Source organism: Sapajus apella, unplaced genomic scaffold, assembly GCF_009761245.1.
Source record: "Sapajus apella isolate SASKATOON/1434 unplaced genomic scaffold, GSC_monkey_1.0 scaffold36, whole genome shotgun sequence".
Classification (NCBI taxonomy): Eukaryota; Metazoa; Chordata; class Mammalia; order Primates; family Cebidae; genus Sapajus; species Sapajus apella.
Genome location: NW_022436976.1, coordinates 10,447,718 through 10,466,527, shown reverse-complemented (window position 1 = coordinate 10,466,527; position 18,810 = coordinate 10,447,718). Strand labels below are relative to the sequence as shown.

Below are 18,810 nucleotides of genomic sequence, written 5' to 3'. Positions count from 1 at the left end.
CTGCATAAGGGTTTCTGGAGGGCATCCAAAATCTCTGAGGTAGCACCAGTGCTTGGGGAAGCACCTCTACTCAGCACACCTTGGAAGGGAACATCTCCCGTCCTTGGGCAACTCAGAGAACACTCCACTCCCTCTGCGCTCTCGTGAAAGGACTGGTATCAGTCAGCCCAACCCCCAGTTACCTGGGGGCTTAATTGTCTCTGTGTGGTGCTGTGCTATATTGGTTGCAATCTGTGTCTGCTTTCACTCCCTACTTCTGCACCTGGTTCCTCTTTTGAAGACAGTAAGAAGTAGCACAATTTTTGAAGCCTTCGTTCTTACTTGGCAAGTATAACATAAAGAAGTGCTGACACATCTTGCTGTCCCCTGCTTCAGCTACTTGAAAGTCCTGGGCCCCTTGTTCCTTAGACACGTGATCTGTTTGAAGATCCACCCTACTTACCCTGCCTCTCTGTTTTGCACCTAATAAAAGTCAGAATGTCCAGGCACTTGGGGCCACTATTGATCTCTCCGCGAACTGGTGGTAGTGGACCCCTGGGACCAAACTCTTTTTCTCTTGATCTCGGTTTATTGTGTCTTTATTTCTACAGTCTCTCATCTCCATACCTGTAGAGAATACCCTCTAGACCCAGCAGGGCTGGACCCTACACTTCCTACTCTTCCTTACCCTTCCCAAAGGCAGAATAGCCTTACCCTATAGCCACTGCTACGACAGGCCATGAGGAATACTTGCAGACTACCACTGATGTTCCCTGAAGACTTGAGCTCTCTTAAGTCAGCTGAGTGAATGCTCCCTGGCCTGGGACTCACCCTTTAGGGAAGTAAGTTCCCCTCTGGCCCAGGGCAAGCCCAGAAATGCCATCCAAGAATCAAGTCCTGGAGTCAGAGATCCCAAGAACCCACTTGGTGTTCTACTCCCCTGTGACTGCACTGGTGTCTAAGGTGGAAGTCAAAGTCCCCTTTACTTTTTCACCTCCTTTCCTCAAGCAGAAGGAGTTTTACCCCATAGCCACCACAGCTGATTATGTGTTGAGTCTCACCTGAAACCAGCAAGTCTCAGAGGCTCACCCAAGGCTCTCAGTGTAGTACTTGGGTGTTGCTGCTGGTTCCTCAGGACTCAAGGGCTTTTCAGTTAGCAGGTAATGAATGCTGGCAGGACTGGGTCCTTTCCTTTAAGTCAGTGGGTTTCCTTCTAGCCCAGGGTATGTCTAGCAATTTTGTCTTGGAGCAAGGATTGGAACAGGGGCCTCATGACTCTGTCTGGTGCTCTATCCTGCTGTGGCTGGGCTAGTATCTTAGCTATAATACATAGTCCTCCGCACTCTTCCCTCTCCTCTCCTCAAGCAGAAAGAGGGGGTCTCTTTTGGAGCTGAGAGCTGTGTAAACTTGGGTTAGGGGATGGGTGATGCTGGGACTCCCTTGGCTGCCCAAGCTGGTGTCTCGGTGTGTTGTGTGCACCCCATCTGGTTGTCTGTTGGCCTAATTCAGCACTAGGACTTACCTACCGAGTTACAGCTTTTATGCCCCAGACTACCTTTCACGTTTACTTAAGAGTCACAGAGTGCGATAGCCCTTGGTGGTGAGCTTCACAGGCACTCAAGTTCAGACCTCTGAGATAGGTGCTTTCCCTCTGGCTAGGGCTGGTTTCTCTCTTTATGGGCAGGTGTGGGCTGTTTGGTCTTTCTTATTTAATAGAATAGCACTGAGTTCAATGTCTCACAATTATTGTGTCCTCTCTCCCCTAGTTCACAGAGGTGCTATCAACACCATGTTACTGCTGCCCAGGGAGGCAGAGGGGTGGCACTGGTGATTCAGGACTGTTTATTCTATCTCTTCAGTGCCTCTTTCAGTGATATGAAGTTAAAAGCAGGTACTGTGAGTACTCATTTGATTTTTGGGGTTCTTATAAAGATTTTTTCCTGATAGTTGGTTGTTAACTGAGTGTCCTTGCTGGTGGGACAATGGGTAGAGCTTTCTATTCCTCCATCTTGCTCCACTTCTCCATAAATATTCAAAAGCCTGATGTTCTAAGAGAGTTACCAATCAAGTTTCTGATTAGCAAGCTATGATATGTAGTTGAGTAGTTATTAGAGTTAAAACTACAGAGAGTGTTAACAGTGGCAGAGACTTTAGAAATGGTTTAGCTTAACTCCCTTAGCAGTTGAGGGAACTTAGGCTCAGAGAAGGTAAAACTACTTTCCCATAGTCAGAGACAGAGAGAGAGAGAGAGAGAGAGAGAGGGAGAAAAGAGGGACACCCCCGTAAAAACTCCAAGAGGTTGTATTGATTGCAGATAGCTGTCCCAGAAGCAGTGTCTTTGGAATGCCATTTAAGGCCCAACTAAGAAGGAAAAGGGGAAGGTTGCAGCTGGTTGTTTTTGTTGCTCTTGATTCTTAAGGATACCATTTTATTATCTTTCAATCAGGCTTTATTGTAAAATGTTTTTAGCCAAGATTAGAATTATTTTTTTAAAGAGGCCTAATGTGAAGAAGAGCTGAGCTAAGCCACATTCTTTAACTGAATTAAAGAAAAGAAAATCACAAAAATAAAATTATTACCAAAATAATAGCTGGAAGAAAGGGCTCCCTTGACACAGGTGATCCTGCCTCAGCTCAGAAATTGAGGTAACATGAGAAAGCAGTGTTGAGGCAGCTACCGGTGAGATTCAGATTAAATAATGAATGAGCTGGCCAGGAGTTAAGAAGAAAGTGTTTAGGCGTGTTTGGCTCAGAGTAAGAGCTTATTTTCCTCCTAATTTAGTACTAACTTGAGCCCTTTCAACCTTGAGCCCTCAGGTTGCAAAATGTTCTCTAAAACAAAATTGTTATACACCTTTAAGTTGCTGCTATTGATATTCTTTCTTTTGCATAAGGCTAAACTTTTTTTAAGAGGGTTATGGGAGAAGGGTTAGGACTCTTGCTTAATTAGCTCAGTTGGATTCCTCTAACGCTAAGTTTCCCAACGTGGGCAATTTCAACATCTGGGGCTGGACATTTTGTTGTGGGTGGCTGTCCTGGCCATGTAGGATGTTTAGCAGCAAACCTAACCTTCATTCACTAGATGTTTTTAGGACCCTCCTCAGTTGTGACATATAAAAATGTCTCCTGACATTGATTGCTAAATGTCTTCTAGGAGGCCCCAGCCTGCCCCAGCCCTGTACTTTGAGAACCACAGCTTTAATGAAAGAGCTGAAAGACAGATGACTATATTGACCTCTAGACTTTGCCATGAAGTTACCATGATTCTTAAAAAAAAAAAAAAATTGATCACAAAATTTACTCTATTCCAAATTAAGTTTTTATGCATTCACTAAGCATTTTACTGACTGTCTGCAAGCACTGTGCTAGGCCCTTGGGGTACATAGATAAGTATGATCTGATCCCTGCCTTAAAGGTCATTGATTCTACTACAGATAGGAAGTAATGCCTTACTAGTTCATTTCAATTCATGGCTGTTAAGTGCAATCACATATCTTAAGTAAATATAACGTATAGTGGAACTGCAAAGATGAAGTCTTCCCGTTCACTCTAGGGGAAAGGTGTCAGTTAAGGCTTTGCTGATAAAGGAGTAACCACATGAGGCTATATTTCAAGTCACCAAACAAAATAAAATTAACCTCCAGACATCTAAATATAGTATTTTGATATGGTATTTTCTGCCTGTTGTTTTAAATTTTATATGTATAATACATCATTTCTTTGATATTGTGTTAGGATTCTCCCAAGAAACAGAATCAATACGACATATGCACACATATATACATATGTATGTACATATATATATATATATATATACACACACAAACACAAAAAGAGATTTATAAGACATTGGCCCATGTGATTTTGGAGACTGAGAAATCCCATGATTTTCTATATGAAAACTGGAGACCCAGAAGATGAGCTGATAGTATAGTTCCAGACTGAATGCAAAAGACTGACATTCCAAATCAAAAACAAGCAGAGAAAGCACATTCTCCCTTACTTCTTCTTTTTGTTCTATTTAGGCCTCCTGAGGATTGGATGACACCCACTCATATTGGGTAGGGCAATATACACCTCCATATCTTGTCCTATCAAAGATATTCAGGAGTAGTAACACAAATGAAGCTGTCATCCATGATAACAGTACCTTCTTCTAGAATACCTTCTGAAGGACCTGCTTGAGACTGCTTTACAGTGCCTTTTTAAGAAAAGTAGGCGTACACTCTAAAATAATGATAAAAAGTATATTAGTAAATACATAAGCTGCTAATGTAATCATTTATTATCAACTATTGTATACTGTACAGAATTGTATGAACAACACTTTTATAAGACTGGCAGCACAGTAGGTTTGTTTACACCAACATCACCACAAACATGTGAGTACCGCATTGCACTGTTAAGTTGTTAAGATGGCTACAATGTCACTAGGCAATAGGAATTTTTCAGCCCCATTATTGTCTTATAGAGCTACCATCATATATGTGGTCTATTTTTGACTAAAACGTTGTTCAGTGTGTGACTCTGTGTGTGTGTGTGTATGCATAACAATTTTCATTTAATTGGTGGTAGTCTGACTTACCCAAAACACAAATATAAACTTTTTTCTTTTCTTTTTAGAGACAGGGTCTCACTATGTTGCCCAGGCTGATCTTGAACCCCTGGGCTCATGCTATTCTTTTGCCTTGGCCTCCCTAAGTGCCAGAATTACAGATGTGAGCCACTGCACCTGGCCCAAATGTTAAATTAAAATGGTCATTGAGTATCAAAAGCAAACAAAAGCAAACAAACAAAAAACCAACTCAATAGTTTGCAAAGCCAGTGTACTTTAAAACAGTAGAAAGTCAGGTAACTTAATATGGCACATAATGTTAAGGCTAGGGACTTGGCAAACTTAGTCTTTTGTTATTTTCAGGTAACTTTCATGATTGACAGGGTTCCCAAAATTGGAAATTGAATTGAGGAATAGTAGGTCAGGCCAGGCAAGCACTGCTGGAAGGTGCTGCTTACACAGGTAGAGCTGATGTAAACAAATCTCCAGATACTAGAGAATCTAGGATTGTTTATTGTGGCAAAAAATTATATTTTGAGGGTATTTTACACTTACAGTAACTGATATTGCTATTTATAAACATTTATATCACATAGGCTCTTTTTAGCAAATATGTACATAATTATTTATACATTTTTAACTCATTTATTATAAAATTAGTCTTTACTGAAGTATAAAGAAAAATTGCCTGTAATTTCACTACCCAGAGATTACCATAAACATTTTGAATATAGTCAGATATACTGATATATAGATTTTTTTTTTTTTTTTTTTTTTTTTTTTGAGACAGAGTCTCACTCTGTCACCAGGCTGGAGTTCAGTGGCACAATCGTGGTTCACCGCAACTTCCACCTCCTGGGTTCAAGCGATTATCCTGCCTCAGCCTCCCAGTAGCTGGGATTACAGGTGCCTGCCACCATGCCCAGCTAATTTTTTGTATTTTTAGTACAGACGGGGTTTCACCGTGTTAGACAGGATCGTCTAGATCTCCTGACCTCTTGATCAGCCCGCCTTGGCCTCTCAAAGTACTGGGATTACAAGCGTGAGCCACCGCGCCCCGCCAACATAGTCAGATATATATCTTTTTAAAAATTGATATTAGCCCGTGGGCGGCGCCCACCGCCGGCTCCACCTATCCGGGTCCAGGAGGCCGAGGCCGAGGCCGTGGCCGAGACGCAGAAGCGGAGCCTGGAAAACTTCTTTGCCAAAAGGGACAAGAAGAAGAAGAAGGAGCGGAGCAACATGGCTGGGCGGGCGTGGGGACCCGGCCGGGAGATGGCGGGACGGCGAGCGCGCTGCGGGCCCAGGGGCCGCCACCAAGGCTGTGACGAAGGACTTGGATGAATAGAAAGAATTGGATTAAGAAGAGGTTGACTACAGTGGCATCAGGGTTCAGGCAAAGCAAATAAGTGAAAAGAAGACGATAATGAAAAGAGACAAGATCCAGGTGATAACTGCGAAGAAGGTGAAGGTGGTGGTGGTATGGAAAAATCCTCTGGTCCTTGGAGTAAAACAGCTCCGGTGCTTCCAAACCAGCAATGACTAGTAGTGTGCATAGGCCTCCTGGGGCCTGGTTAACCACAACAAGGAAAATACCGCAAGGACCACCAGAAATCTACAGCGATACACGGTTCCCATCCCTGCAGTCAACTGTCAAGCATGTAGAAAGCCGGAGCAAGTACTTAAAATGAATGCTACCTGGAATTAAATGACTGCCTTTGGTATATCTACATCTTACTTAGGGACATGAATTAAAAAAATAAAATAAAATGGGAAGAAATGTAAATGACATCAGATGGAAATGTTTTTTGGGGTGGCTTTTAGAATAAATCCCAGCCTTTTAGCTGCTTTGAGAGCACAGTTGGCTTGAATTTAAACCTCCACGTGGACTTGCTCCTCTGCTCTGTCTTAAAAAATGTATAAGGGGGCCGGGCGCGGTGGCTCACGCCTGTAATCCCAGCACTTTGGGAGGCCGAGGCGGGTGGATCACGAGGTCAAGAGATCGAGACCATGCTGGTCAACATGGTGAAACCCCGCCTCTACTAAAAATACAAAAAATCAGCTGGGCATGGTGGCATGTGCCTGTAATCCCAGCTACTCAGGAGGCTGAGGCGGGAGAATTGTCTCAACCCAGGAGGCGCAGGTTGCGGTGAGCCGAGATGGCGCCATTGCACTCCAGCCTGGGTAACAAGAGCGAAACTCTGTCTCAAAAAAAAAAAAAAAAAAAAAAAAAAAAAAAAAAAAATGTATAAGGGACCTTTGGGAGGGCAGTGATTTACCACACTCAAGTTTCTTTACCTGATCTAGTCAGATCCACTCCCACAAAATCGATGTCAGGAGAAATCATTGACTAATGAGTAGAATTTACTTGAATGAGAAAATTGTTACCCTTGTGCATAAAGAGAGAGATGTATTATCTATCACTTGCTAAAAGTGAAAGACTTAGGAGGAATGTCATTACACAGCTTTTAACAGTTTTCTTCAAGTGTCCTGAAATAGGGTCACAGTTAATGCTATTCAATAGAAGATAGGACTCTAGAGTTTCAGGACAGTGTTCTGTGTTTTCTGTTCGAATTGAAGCCTTAAAATTGTTTGATAAGGATTGTATATACACCTCCCCATCTGCCCCTCCCCAGATTCTTCTAAGGGGTGGCATTTTTAAATTCAGGGATGAATATTTTCAAAAACCCTAGTGAAGAAGATATATTTACTGATTACATTTCTTTTCCCTTAGGGATAAAGAAATGGAGAAGAGCTTTGAAGTAGTAAGACACAAAAATAGAGGTAGGAAGGAGGTTTCAAAAAAACAGGCCTTAAAACTTCAGCTAGACAACCAGTATGCTATGGCTGAAAATCGGAAAAGCAGCCACTCACATACAATTAAGAAATGGGCTTTGCTAACCCTTCTGAGGTAAATAGACTGAAGGTAACCACCATGAACACCATTCATCATCTGATTTCTGCTGGATCTACAGACACTGATGCAGACCACTCGATTTCATGACTGGCCCTATTGTACTGTGGAAGTTGAAGTGTCATGACTGCTCTATGCATATTGGATTTAGGGGAATTTTCATTGTTAGATAAATGTGTGAACTAGTTGCAACAGTGTTCTTTTGTATTTACTCTGCAAATACAAAAAAACAAAACCTGCAGCCAGTAGTTATTTCAAAATCTTTTTATGTTCAGATACTGAGCCTTCGTAAGGGTTGACTACCTCATATTTGATGCACTCATTGTGGACTTCATATGGATCACAACTTCTGGATAAGAAAGTTACAACTAAGGTGTCAAAAGATGTGAACCTTGAAACCAGCTCTACTGGATTCTTATCAGAAATCCTGCATAAAAAGTCAGCCATCTGGGTTCTGATCTGCTGTAAAAGATGAGGATTTAAGTGATGTTAATTAAGGTGTGCTGTGCCCTACCCTTAAGGAATAGGCTCTGTAATATGTTATGGCTACATTAGACTTCCTGGAACATACCGCTGAAAAGAACTGATGTGTTCAGATCATCTGTGTAGGGCTGTGATTTGTAGTCTAAACTTTTAGTTGTATTCTGAGGTAACCACAAAATAAATTCAACCACACTGGGGTCCACCAAGTGGGGGAAAGGGTGAAGGAGAGAATAATTTTTTTTTTTTTTGTAATTTTTTATTTGGATAGTGCTTTTTGTTTTGTTTTGTTTGTGTTCTACATTAAAGCCTTTTTTGCTTTGACTTGAAATAAGTTCTTTGGTCTATGGCCATACCACCCTGAACATGCCAGATCTCATCTGAAATAAGTTCTTTGACAGAGCATATTGCTTGGTTAAGTAACCTGAAGTGTGCATTAGGATTGTGAAATGTCTCCTGAGTATGTGAATCCTGAGGGTGGAAGAGGGTGGAACCAAATAGCCTTTGATGTAAAGGAGATGCTGGAGGCTCGACTTCAGGTGCTGCTAATGCCTCGTCTAATCAGGTGTAAATTGTATAATAAACTGCAGTGGGGAGAATATGCTTTCTGCTCAGGCTAAGGGGTTCACTGATCTGTGCTTACAAATTCAGAGCAACATGAGCAAAACCTCAGCTAAAACCCATTTAAGTGTCATGGATTGTGCATGATCTTTGATAAGAATTCCTTATATACTTGTGCCCAAATTTTCAAGGTATTGGCTATTCTAAAGGTGCAGTGATTATACCAGCTAGCTCTGTTTTCAACCTTTTGGCATGTCTTTATGTTCCTTTGGAGAGTCAGGGCAAAGACAGGTGATGTAGCACTTCTGTTTTTAATAATTGCAGCTTAAAAATACCTATTAATTTTAGTTTTTGGTCCCTTAAAGGGACTTGAGGAAGCTACCCAGGATTACAGAAGAGTATCCACTTAATGAGATAGTCTGGCAGTTTCCTAGTTTTGTATCTTTGGTTCAATAAAAATATCTGAAAGGGGTAATGCGACCACTTGATGCAGAGTCCGGGTTTCTCTATAATAAATCCCTTTGCCAAATGCATGAGTTTCAGACTTGCTACTGGCAAGAGTGAAGCAAGTGGGTGAGTAAAACTATTTTGATGTGGGAGCATTTTCAGATAGGAGTTTAGTCTTGATGAAAGTATCAGTGCAGGAATTGGACTCCGAGGAGTGTTTTAGTATCTTCTGACGGGGCCTGCCACCCACATCTGGACCATAATGTTGACATTTGAGGTGGCAGGTAGGATGCCTGCCTTCTAATGTGTTTGGGTGAGTAGCTGAGCCTGCCAAGGGGAGGTTGAATGATTAAATCAGAAATGGGATTCTGGTAAACTGAAGGCTTTATTTGGGAACCAAAAACTTTAAGAAATAGCCTCTTCTTCATTAACTGTATATTTTCCCTGAAAAGCATGCATTTTTTCCTAGCATAATTTTGTTTAGGGTTATGTTACTGAAGAATGAACAGAGATGAATAAGTGGAAGTGTTATATAAAGGCATACTGTACTCAAAATCTAAAGGCCTGCAGCAGATTTAAATTCCAACTCTTATTAAAACTTTTTAAAAGATTGTGAAAATATCAAAATGTACATGAATCAAGTTTTAATATACCATGTGATGGGTGGATAAGGCTGTCCATTGTACCATTTGTTTGAATTCTCCAGCATGGTTTGGCAATGCAAGATCTCTGTAATATTAACAAATTCAATAAAAAGTAAATATATGGAAAAAAATTGGTATTATACTACATATAGTACTGTTTTGTAAACTACCTTTAAAAAGAAAGCTTATCATGGCCATTTCCCCATTTCTCTAAATGTTTTTGAACTGCTGTTGTTTTCATTGCTGTTGTATTTTTATAATCTATTTAATACATGTCTTTAATACATCCAATAAATTTATTTAATAAATCCCCTATTTCAAATTTAGGTAACTTTCGATTGTTAAGTACTATATATTGTTGCAGTGAACCTACTTTTACTTAGCTATTTGTATTCTCTCTGATAACATCTTTAAGATTGATTCCTAGAAATTAAGTTGCTGCATCATAGATCAGATATAGTTTGAAAGTTGTCTAATCGCTTTCTGTGTGAATTTTCTATTGCTGCTATAACAAATTACCACAAACTGGCCAGGCATGGTGGCTCATGCCTGTAATCCCATCACTTTGTGAGGCCGAGGCAGGCAGATCACTTGAGGCCAGGAGTTTGAGGCCAGTCAGGCCAACATGGCAAAACCCCATCTCTACTAAAAATACAACAATTAGGTGGGCGTGGTGGTGGTCCACACCTGTAATCCAAGCTACTCAGGAGGCTGAGGTGTGACAATCTCTTGAACAGGGTAGGTGGAGTTTGCAGTGAGCCAAGATTGTGCCACTGTACTCAGCCTGGTTGACAGAGTGAGACACTGTCTCAAACATAACAAAAACAAATTGCCACAAACTTAATGATTTTAAACAATACAAATTTATGTTCTTAACAGTCCTGTAGGTCAGCAGGGTTGCATTACTACTGGAGGACCTGAGAGATAAATGGTTTATAAGGCCTGTGGAATACATTTTCATTCTTTAATCCATCATTATTCTCCTTTCGGTTTTTAGGTTCCAGCAGCTGCCTGCATTTCTTGGTTTATAGTCCCTTCTTCCATCTTTAATGACAATAGCGTAGCATCTTCAAATTTTTTTTCTTTCTCTCTTTCTCACCTCTGCTTCCTCCATCATTTCATCTCCTTGTCTTACTCTGACATTCCTGCCTTCATCTTCCTCTGTGATTACATTAAGCCCACATCATTATGGCTGATCCAGGATAATCCCCCCATCACAGGAGTCTTAATCACATCTGCAAAATCCCCTTTGTCATGTGGTCAACATGCTTAGGGTCTAGAGATTAAGATGTGGATATTTTGGAGAAACATTATTCTATCTAGTGAACCATCTGAAAACATTTTACCAATATATAATCCTGTTAGCAATTTATGAGAGTACTTTTACGCTAAAACTTAACTAACTCTGGGTATTAAAATTTTCTTAAAGCTTAACTAATGTGGTAGGGAAAATGGTGATTTTTTTTTTCAGTGTTAATTTGAGTACTAGTAAAAATATTGTTCATATGTTTGTTGACAATTTAAATTTATTGTTTTGTTGCAAATCAAAATCACAATGAGATACCACCTTACTCCTACAAGAATGGCCATAATCAAAAAATAAAAATGAATAGATGTTGGCATGGATGTGGTGAAAAGGGAACACTTTTACACTGCTGGTGGGAATGTAAACTAGCACAATCACTATGGAAACAGTGTGGAGATTCCTTAAAGAACTGAAAGTAGAATTACCATATGATCCAGCAATCCCACTACTGGGTATCTACCCAGAAGAAAAGAAGTCATTATACAAAAAAGATACTTGCACACGCATATTTATAGCAGCATAATTCACAACTGCAAAAATAGGGAATCAGCCCAAATGCCCATTAATCAACTAGTGGATAAAGGAATTGTGGTATATATAACATGGAATACTATTCAGCCATAAAAAGGAATGAAGTAATGGCATTTGCAGCAACCTGAATGAAATTGGAGACCATTATTCTAAGTGAAGTAGCTCATGAATGGAAAATCAATATGTTCTCATTCTTAAGTGGAACCTAAGCTATGAGGATGCAAAGGCATAAAAATGATATGGTGGACTTTGGGAACTTGGGGGAAAGGGTGGGAGGTGGGTGAGGGATTAAAGACTATACATTGGGTGTAGTGTACACTGCTTGGGTGATGGGTACACTAGAATCTCAGAAGTCACCACTAATTGTCTTTTTATTTTTAAAATCAATTAGGATGTCCATTCTTTGTTAGTCACATATACTGTAAAATATAGTTTAATTAAAAAAAATTGATATTTATATATGTGGGGGGGGGCTGGGCGTGGTGACTCATGCCTGTAATCCCAGCACTTTGGGAGGCTGCGATGGGTGGATCACCTGAGCTCAGGAGTTCGAAACCAGCCTAGCCAACAAGGTGAAACCCGTTCTCTATTAAAAATACAAAAAAATTAGCCTGGCATGGTGGCAGGCACCTATAGGCCCAGCTACTTGGGGGGCTGAGGCAGGAGAATCACTTGAACCCAGGAGGTGGAGGTTGCAGTGAGCTGAGATTGTGCCACTGCACTCCAGCCTGGGAGACAGAGAGAGACTCCATCTCAAAAGAAAAAAAAAAGATATATATATACATGTATTTATATAATTGTTAAAATCTTCTGAAGTATAGTCCATCAGTGTTTCTAATTGTCATTTTTTTATGCTTAGTCCATTCTCACCATCTCGTAAGATTATGTAAAAATTAATCTGTATCAACACCTAGATTTGATTTATTTTCGTTTTATATATTTAGGTATTTTCAATGATTGTGAAATTAATTTTTGATTTTCCATGAAGAAGAGATACAACTTTGTATCCAAGAAAATAACCTGTGTCATCCTTTGATCACAAAATCAATTTCTTTATCATATACCATGTATATCAATTTCATAAATGTTTCTGGGGTTTTTAATCATTCTATTTATCTATTTGTGTCCTTTTGGGTCAATACTTCACAAAACAATTTTCTAGTTTTCTGTTTTCTTTTAATAATTGCCAGTTCAGATTTATCCTCCTTCTGTGATTTATATTTTTAAATTATGTTTATATCATGTTTAAATTCTCCTGTGTTTGATAGGAACTGTACTTGTTCCATGAATTAATATGGGGAGAATAAACTTTTTTTTTTTTTTTTTTTTTAAAGACGGGGTTTCACCATGTTGGTCAGGCTGGTCTTGAACTCCCGACCTCAGGTGATTGCCTGCATTGGCCTCCAAAGTGCTTGGATTACAGGCGTGAGCCACCATGCCTGGCTGAGAATAAACTTTTTTTAATGTTGAATCTTTTTATCTAGAAACTTGAGATGGCCGTTTATTTATTTAAGTCCCTTTTTAGGTCACTCAAAGTTTTGTTGTTTTCTTCATATAGAACCTCAATTCATTTCACAATACACTTATTCCTATGTATTTTATATTTCTGTTTGCATTCTGAGTAGGATTTTCCATTATGTTTTCTAATTGGTTATTATAGGAATATAGAAAAACTCTTGAATTTTAAATATTTATTTTGGGCCGGGCGCGGTGGCTCAAGCCTGTAATCCCAGCACTTTGGGAGGCCGAGGCGGGTGGATCACGAGGTCAAGAGATCGAGACCATCCTGGTCAACATGGTGAAACCCCGTCTCTACTAAAAATACAAAAAATTAGCTGGGCATGGTGGTGCGTGCCTGTAATCCCAGCTACTCAGGAGGCTGAGGCAGGAGAATTGCCTGAACCCAGGAGGCGGAGGTTGCGGTGAGCCGAGATTGCGCCATTGCACTCCAGCCTGGGTAACAAGAGCGAAACTCCGTCTCAAAAAAAAAATAAATAAATAAATAAAAATAAATAAATAAATATTTATTTTGTTATAAAAAAATCTTACCAGGCTCTCTTATTAATCTTTTTTGTTTCAGTTTCTTCTATTCCATTTTTAGTTAGAAAGCAGTATCATGTAAAAATACAAATAATTTTGATTCTGTGTACAATAGTTACAGTTCACATTTTGTTTCTTGCCTTATTACACTGTCTGAAAATTTCAAGTTGGTGTTAAATAATTGTTGCTAGGGGGCTTCTTTGCCTTGCTGTTAAAGGAAATGTCTGCAATGTACCAAAAAATTTTCCTTTTCCATGTTGGTTGTTGGGCACTATTTCCTGCTGAGAATACAGTAAGCTTAAGAATTCTTCACATAGTACTTTGGGTAACCACTAGTAGCCAGCTGAAAACGACATGCATAAAGGAACCTCTATCCCCTCCTCTTCTCTTGTTTTGTTTTACTATTAAGTATGAGCTTAGCTATTCCTAATTAGTGAAGTGTTTTATCAGAAACATGCTCTAAATTTGATCAAATGTTCTATTTTGTACATCTAGTGATAGTTATTACAGTATTATATTTCTTTTTCTTTTTCTTTTTTGAGACAGAGTCTTGCACTGTCACCCAGGCCGGAGTGCAGTGGCTCAATCTTGGCTCACTGAAACCTCTGTCTCCCAGGCTCACACGATTTCCTGCCTCAGCCTCCCGCGTAGCTGGGATTACAGGCTCGCACCACCAGACCTGGCTACTTGTTTTGTATTTTTAGTAGAGATGGGGTTTCACTATGTTGGCTACACTGGTCTCAAACTCCTGACCTCGTGATCTGCCCACCTTGGACTCCTAAAGTGCTGAGATTACAGGCATGAGCCACCGCACCCAGCCAGTACTATATTTCTTAAATCTACCCTCTTTGAATTCTTGAGATAAACTCTACTTGGCCAAGGTGACTTGTTCTTTTAATATTCTCCTATAGTTGACTTGGTAGAATTCTACGTAGTATTTTTATTGCTATGTTGATAAATGAGATTGGTTTAAGATTTATTTTGTACTCTATTTGTTTCATCTAGCTTATAAAAACTAGATTATGCTAGTTTAAAAATTACTCTTGTTCTTTGAAAGTTTGCAAGAACTTTTGCAGTGATTATATTTGAAAAACTTAAAAAATTTTTCTGATTATTGTATTTTTTCTTGTTTTATTTTATTTCCAGGAAATTATTGATCTAAGTAAGATTTAAAATATGTTTACATAGGGTTACACATAGAGCTCTATGACAGTTTACAAAATCTCATAAACATCTGTTACCTCCTTTTTCCTATTTCTAATTTTGTGTGTTTGGGTTCATTTTTATTTGATTGGATTTTCTCCTCAGACTTCTTCCATTTATTTATTCACTCATGCATTCATTCAAAACTAATGTTTCAAGCCAGCATTATATGCAGATTACTCTACTGGACACAAGAGGCTCAGTGGGGCAATGGTTAGTCATAGTCTCTGTCCTGTGGAACTTATAGTCTAATGAGGTATACAGGCAGTGAACAAGTTAAATGCAATAAATCCTAGAGTATTAGGAAATATACTACGAAGAGTTAACCCATATTAGTGTCAAGGAAACCTCTCTGAAAGAAAGAAGAAACCCTAGAAAGAAGGTTTAAACTATGAAAGACTTAGTAATTTAGATGTTATCTAGGGGAACTCCATTCCAGTTTGAGAAAATGTTCTGAGGCAGAAAATAAAACTAAATGAGACCAATGGGGCTGGGACATAAGAAAATTCTTCTTTTTTCTTTCACTAATATTTGGATTTCTGCTTTTATTGATATTATTTCCCTTTTCTATTATTCTTATGTTTAATTGCTTCTTGATTACTCATTTTTTCCCTTTATCATTCTCTCTTTAGTTCAGGTTGATAAAAACAAATTTAAGGCTATATGGTTCCCTTTAAGTATGATTTAGGCTTCAGACATAATTTGTAATTTCACATTTTGTTATTGTTTTAAATTGTCTTTATTTGTAGTCTGAATTCCTTTTTGGACTAAGAAGTATTTAGCAAACAATTTAAGGTGATATATGACTATAGTAGGAGAGGAAAGGTAGTATCTTTTTCTCATCCATTATGAAGTCTTACGGTTGTGACTTCTATAACAAAAGACAAATTACAAGAGAAAAGCATAGAAATTTATTTAATGTAAGTTTTTTTCAACTTTTAAGTTCAGGGGTATATGTGCAGGATGTGCAGGTTTGTTACATAGCTAAACATGTGGCATGGTGGTTTACTAAACAGATCATTCCATCACCCGGGTATTAAGTCCAGCATCCATTAGCTATTCTTCTGATGCTCTCCTGTGTCCCTCCACCCTGACAGGTGCCCAGCATGTGTTGTTCCCCACCATGTGTCCATGTGATCTCATCATTCAGCTCCAACTTATAAGTGAGAACATGTGTTTTTTTTGTTTTCTGTTCCTGTGTTAGTTTGTTGAAGATAATGCCTTCCAACTCCATCCATGTCCCTGCAAAGGACATGATCTCGTTCCTTTTTATGTCTATGTTGTATTCCATGGTGTATACGTACCACATTTTCTTTATCCAGCCTACATTAATGGGCATTTAGGTTGATTCCATGACTTTGCTATTGTGAATAGTGCTGCAATGAGCATACATGTGCGTATATCTTCATAACAGAATGATTCTATTTCTTTGGGTACATACCCAGTAATGAGACTTCTGGGTAAAATGGTATTTCTGCCTCTAGGTCTTTGAGGAATCACTGCACTGTGTTCCACAATGGTTGAACTAATTTACACTCCCACCAGCAGTGTAAAAGTGTTCCATTTTCTCCACAACCTTGCCAGCATCTGTTGCTTTTTGACTTTTTAATAATTGTCATTCTGATTGGTGTGAGGTGGTATCTCACTGTGGTTTTGATTTGCATTTCTCTAATGATCAGTGATGTTGAGCTTTTCTCATATGTTTGTGACTTACATTAAATAGGCAGAATCTACAAGGAACTTAAACAAATTTTCAAGAAAAAATCAAACAACCTCATTAAAAAATGGGCAAAGTACATAAACAGATACTTCTCAAAAAAAGACTTTCAGAACAATAGTACCACCCCGTAGCTGGGATTCTTTTCTTTTCTTATTTGCCTTCTGTCTTGACTTTTTTTCTTCAGATGCTTGGATTGGAAGTAATCTTAAACCTTTGGAGTTCAAGACTTTTTAAAAATGGCTAAATAAATAATCTCCACATATAAAAGGCCACCTATTCCTACTTCTGTTTAGAGCAACTGTTGGACTCAGCTGCTGAGGGGCTTCAAGACAGCTGACCAGAGACATCTCCTACTCACCTCCTCCACAAAGAAGAACCTAAATAGTGAGTAGATAATTACACTTAAAATAGATCATCCAGGAGAGAACACTGGAATTCAATGAAGAAGTGACAGGAAACACCTAAAGCAAGGAAGAATAAGAAAGAGAGGCAACCTGCTTAGCCAGGATCAGTTGGGAGCCAGGAGAGACTCCCCAGTGCAGGGAAAGGTTAGTGAGAGACCTCCAGTGAGTCCCATTCCCACTATGAACTCCTGCAATTTTAGCCATGGAAGAGGGTCTCAACTCTTGCGGGCCTTGAAACTAACATAGGAAATTGCCTGGAGACTACATAGAGGCACTGCTCCTGGGTCCCACACACTCCCAGAGACCTAAACAGCTACAGCAATGTGCCATTTTGAGATCCCAATGCCAATAGACTACACCTCACCCTGGGGCCCAACAGCACCTGCATTTACACGTCCCTAGAGCCTCACTGACATCCTTTGCATGCAACCACTCCTGGAGCTACCTCTGATGCTAGGGCCCAAGTGCAGGCCACAGACTGCAACTGCCTCCAGCAGTGAAGCCACTGTGCAGTTTCACATGCCTAGATAGAGTTCCCTGCCCATGGCTGTTATTGCTGTGGACTGCTGCATGTGGACTAAAGCATGTGCGGAACACAAGCTGCCACTGCTGGAGATAAAGTGCAAGTCAAGCACAGGCTGATGCTGTTAGGGCTGAACTGCGAGTGAAGCACGTTTCTCACTCCCCTGTGTACAACTGATGCCACTGAAAGCAACCCTGGCCTCCTCAGTTTCAAGGCTGTAGTGCATCCCTGAATACTCTGCCAGGGGCCTGGGGAGTCACCCCGTGTCTGCCTACCACAGTCTGTGTCTGCACACACCATTGAGAGGCCTGAAGACAAGTCTGCCTTGTGTAGCTTCACACCCCACCCCTCAATGCTAGAAAACACAGTCCCAGAGTCTGGAGAATTATACAGCCCAGGCCACCACTGTTGGTACCTAAGTACCTCTCTAGAGGTGTTGAGGTTGGACCCACCCGCCCTGCTGCTGCTATTACAGCTGGAACCTATCTTCACGTGCCATTTGTGGGCCTGGAGACTAGTCTTCCCAGCTCATTGCAATCACCGTTAACACCAGTGTGCACCACTTGGGATGCAGAAGGTTTACCTGCCACTGCTACTGCCATTGCTCATGCTATGCCTTCTACCCAGAGGCCTGAGAATCTGCCCATTTGTTTGGCTCACTGCTGCCATCATTGGCATCTGAGCAAGCTGCCTAGAGGCCTAAGAATCAGCCTGGCTGGACCAGCTACTACTGGTGCCAGCCTACACCACACTGGGGCCCCAAAGGCAGACATACTCAGCCCAACTGCTGCCATCATTGGGACCTGAAGACTGGCCCACCTGGTATCCCCATTCCCAGCAAAACTTCACAGCCTCTACTAATAACCACACTCTAAGCCATCAAGGAAATAATACTCAACTAACACTATTTACAGCTAAAGAATTATACCAAGACTACTACTGCATCCACCCAGAATAATAGCCAAAGTGCCCTACCCAACACTACAAAACATTGTCAGGAAAAGTTCCTCCCTTACAAAAGTAAATTCAAAAAAATGGAGGAAGCAACCGTTAGACCATATGCACAGATATCAATATGAGGGCACAGAAAACATTTAAAAACAAGGAAATGTGACACCTCCAAAGGAACACAATAATTCCCCAGCAATAAATTCAAGTCAAAATTAAATTTACAAGCTCTCTGAAAAATTCAAAATACTGATTTTAAGGAAGTTTAGTGGAAGACAAGAGAATACTGAAAAACAATAAAAAAAGAAAAATTCAGGATATGAATGAGAAATTTATCAAAGAGATAGATATCACAAAAAAGAGCCAAACAGAAATTCTGGGAATAAAGGACTCATCAAATAAAATACAAAATACATTTGAAAGCATCCCACAATAGACTAGATCAAATAAAAGAAAAATCTGAAACTTGAAGACAGGTCTTTTGAAATAACCCAGTCAAACAAAAATAAGGAAAAAGAAAAAAAAAATGGACAAAGACTTTCTGACATATGCAACT

At 39.9% G+C, this 18,810-nt stretch overlaps 1 pseudogene; it reads left to right on the top strand.

The window, feature by feature from the left end:
• The first annotated feature begins 477 nt into the window (after nt 1-477).
• On the top strand, nt 478-18,457 carry LOC116564140 (annotated as a pseudogene).
• Nucleotides 18,458-18,810: the final 353 nt, after the last annotated feature.